Raw genomic sequence first — 3834 nt, 5'->3', positions numbered from 1 at the left:
CGGCTGCCTTCCCTATCTAGCGGAAGGAAAGAACTAACTCCTATAATCCCTGACCTCTGACCTCCATATGTGTGCTGTGGTACATGCATGCCTTGCCACAAAAGTAAATAAATTACATTTTTGAAAAAAGAAAGTTATTTTGATTTTCTTACATTTGTTGTGACTTGCTTTGAATATGGAACATGTTCTATTTTGGAGGAAGTTTTATGGGCTGCTGATAAGAATGTAGATTCTGCACTGCTTAGGTGAAATGTTCTGTAGATGTCAGGTTCATTTGATTTATTATGACATATAATTCCAATGTTCCTGCTTATTTAGTTTTTTTAGGGATAGCCTGTACATTGGTAAGAATGGGATATTGAGCCGGGCGGTGGTGGCACATGCCTTTAATCTCAGCACTTGGGAGGCAGAGGCAGGCAGATTTCTGAGTTCAAGGCCAGCCTGATCTACAGAGTGAGTTCTAGGACAGCCAGGGCTACCCAGAGAAACCCTGTCTTGCAAAAAACAAACAAACAAAAAGAATGGGATATTGAAATACCCATATTACTATGCAGTGACTTTTTTTACTTTATAACTAGTAGTATTTGCTTATGAAATCGGGAACACTGGTGTTATATGTGTATATTTAAAGATTTATTTTTATTTTATGTGTGGAAGTGTTTGCTTACATGCATGTCTGAGCATCACATGCATGTCCGGCACCTGTAGAGGCCAGAAGAGGCCCTCAGATCCCCTTGAACTGTAGTCATGGCCAGTTGTGAGCCACCATGTTGGGGCTGAGAACTAAACACAGGTAGGTCTTCTACAAGAGAATTTTTTTTTAACCTGGATGGGGCACAAACACAATCCCCAACTACTACAAATTATGTAGTCGAGTTTCCCACACTTGGGAAAATTGAAGGGGTAGGCACCTGCAAGTGCAATGGATAAGTCTCACCCTGGGAAAACCATCTTGAGAATCACGGTGTCTCCCCTACCAGGTAAGTATAACAAGAACACCTTATAAACACACAGGACAAGGTTTCCCTGACGTGGCTGTCCTAGAACTAGCTCTAAAAGGCAGGCTGGCCTTGAACTCACAGACATCTGCCTGTCTCTGCCTCTGCCTGCCTTCCCAGTGCTGGGATTATAGGTGTACGTCGCCACCTGGCCTACAGGAGTACTTTCAATCACTGATCCATCTCTAAGTCTCCAGGTGTGTATGTTTAGACATGTAATGTCTTCTTGATGGGTTGTTCCCCTTGTCCATGTGAAGTGGCCTTTTTTATCTCTTCTGACTAATTGTAATTTGAAGTTATGCTTTATCAGGTGTTAGAGTAGTGACAACTGCTCTTTTTCTGGGCTTATTTATTAGAATACTTCTGTCTATGCTTTCACCATAAGGTTCTGTCTCCCTTCAGTGGTTAAGTGTTTTCCTTGGAGACAGAAAAAGATGCATGCAGTATGCAGATCCAATCAGCTAGTTACTTACCATAGGCTATGAACTGAGTGTTTATATATACCTCCAACATTTCGTATAAAAACCTAAACTCACAACATGGTAGCATTAGGAAGTGAGTCTTTAGGAGATGATTTGGTTTTGAAGATGAAACCCTCAGGAATAGAATGAGGTGTGCTTATAGAAGAGCCACAGCCAGCTGTCTTGTACACAAGAAAACTCCATGAGAATGACAGCCACAAAGCTAAGGAGTAACGCCCTCAACTGACAATAGAGCTTCCAATTTTTTTCTTTTTTCTTTTTGGTTTTTGAGACAGGATTTCTCTGTGTAGCCCCGGCTGTCCTGGAACTCACTCTGTAGACCAGGCTGGCCTGAACTCAGAAATCCACCTACCTCTGCCTCCCAAGTGCTGGGATTAAAGACATGCGCCATCACTGCCCGGTGTCCAAAGGGGCTTTAGATTGATGGACTTTAGTACTTTTACAGGTGAACTTTGGTGGTCAGCGTCAGGAGGAAGTGGCCAAAAAAGTAGCTTTAGGAATGTAATTTAATGGTTTTTAGCAAAGGGAGATGTAAAGGCTACTTTTATTTTCTTAGATGATGGTATGAGATGAGAGCCATATTTGTGAATTTGCACAGCTTGGGCTGAGCCCAAAGCATTTCCTTCTCTGTTCTCACTATCAGGCTTCTCTGTTCTCAGTTTCAGACTGAGGCCTGAAAGCTTCTAGTCTCCATACAATCCAATCTTCCAAGCTGACTGGCTTCTCTTGGCTTCTGCCTAAATTGCTCTGCTTGTCAATATGCTCTAATCTTCTGGCTCCTTTATCATTCCCTGGCTTGTTGTCTTCACTTGTGTCTAACTTGTTCTCCCTGCAATCTATCTCTGTAAAACTGCCACACGCAGACACACAGACACATACACATCCTCCCTCCTCTCTCTCCTCTAAAGTAGTCTCTCTTGTGCTGTTCTTGTGTGAGTTGGGCATATCTGATCTCTGACTCATTCTGTCAAATCTTTCTCTGATTCATCACTTTGTATACCCCTCAATTAGACATCATTTTCAAACATGGCTACTTCCTTCTACAAACTAACCTTACCTTCATTGTCAGGGATTAAAGGTGTGTACTAAGGTTATCCCTGCATTCCAGCCAGATGGAATAGACCTAGAAGGTCTTTGCAGGTGATACCTTGCCAGATAGACATGTTGCTGAATTAAAATTTCCTCTACAGGAAAAAGGGCAAATGGTAAAACCTGTCAACAACATGTTTGACACGCTTGGGCCTGCTAGAGACCTTCAATACCCTCTTGAACTAATATACTTTAAAATTCCATTTACCTACAGTTCATATAAACTCCACCTGGTATTCAAGAAAGATCAAAGAACTGTTACACATGACCACCCAGTAGTTTTTATTGAGGAATTGAGATTACTAGTATTCAGAGTTATTTTTGAAAACTGTGGAGCTGGGCAGTGGTGGTGCACGCCTTTAATCCCAGCATTTGGCAGAGACAGGCGGATTTCTGAGTTCGAGGCCCGCCTGGTCTACAGAGTGAGTTCCAGGACAGCCAGGGCTACACAGAGAAGCCCTGTCTCAAAAAACCAAAAAAGAAAAAAAAAAAAAAAAGAAAAGAAAACTGTGATTTAATTCTTGTGATTTTGTAGTGCTTCATGTTTCCTAATTTCTCTTTTACATGGTAACTATCCTAGTGCCATTTATTTTTCCTGTATTCTCTTGGATGTGTTTTTTATTCTCCTCTTCAGTCTGCCATATTCCTTCCTGTAGCCTCAATAGACTTGTCTTAGTTGTCATTAATTCTTTTTTAAAGAGTTTTTTTTTCTGTGTTTATATGTTTTTCCTGCATGTATGTCTGTGCATCATTACGTTAATGCCTGGTGTCCTTTGCTAGCACAGTAAGTGCTTAACTGCTGAACTGTCCTTCCAGCTCCTCAGTGGTGTGTGTTCTCTTGGAATTCATTTAGGAAATTGTTCAGGCATCTTTGAATCCATTCAGAAGTTTATATCCTTTTTGAAATCTTCGAATATACCTATAATCATGGTTTAAAAATCTTTTTCCAGGATTTTATTTAAGTTCCTCATTGAGAAACCTTTTGAGGGAACTAGTAATTTTGGGAAGAGACGTCCTGTCTCATTGTTTGTGTCTTTGCCTGGGGGCATCTGCATCTGGAATTAGTTCTTTGGGCAGTTCTTTTTGGCTCAGTTGGGTGAGTTAGTGATTGGCTGATATGTGGTATCCCTCAGCTCAGCTGGGCTCAGCTGGTCATCGTTCTCGTAGAGGGGTTCCCATTCATGAAGGCATCACTCCCAATGCCACACTTCCAAATACCATCTTGTAGGTTCAGGCTTTGAGTATTACTTCTGGGGGGATACTAA

General features: G+C 41.4%; 1 non-coding gene across 1 annotated transcript; it reads right to left on the bottom strand.

The window, feature by feature from the left end:
- Positions 1 to 829: 829 nt before the first annotated feature.
- LOC116086756 lies at positions 830 to 988 on the bottom strand. Its single transcript, XR_004117108.1, has one exon. It is a non-coding gene; the product is annotated as a U1 spliceosomal RNA (small nuclear RNA).
- Positions 989 to 3834: the final 2846 nt, after the last annotated feature.

This window comes from Mastomys coucha, unplaced genomic scaffold (genome assembly GCF_008632895.1).
Source record: "Mastomys coucha isolate ucsf_1 unplaced genomic scaffold, UCSF_Mcou_1 pScaffold12, whole genome shotgun sequence".
Classification (NCBI taxonomy): Eukaryota; Metazoa; Chordata; class Mammalia; order Rodentia; family Muridae; genus Mastomys; species Mastomys coucha.
The sequence above is the reverse complement of the archived record's forward strand: the minus strand, read 5'-3'. Positions and strand labels throughout refer to the sequence as shown.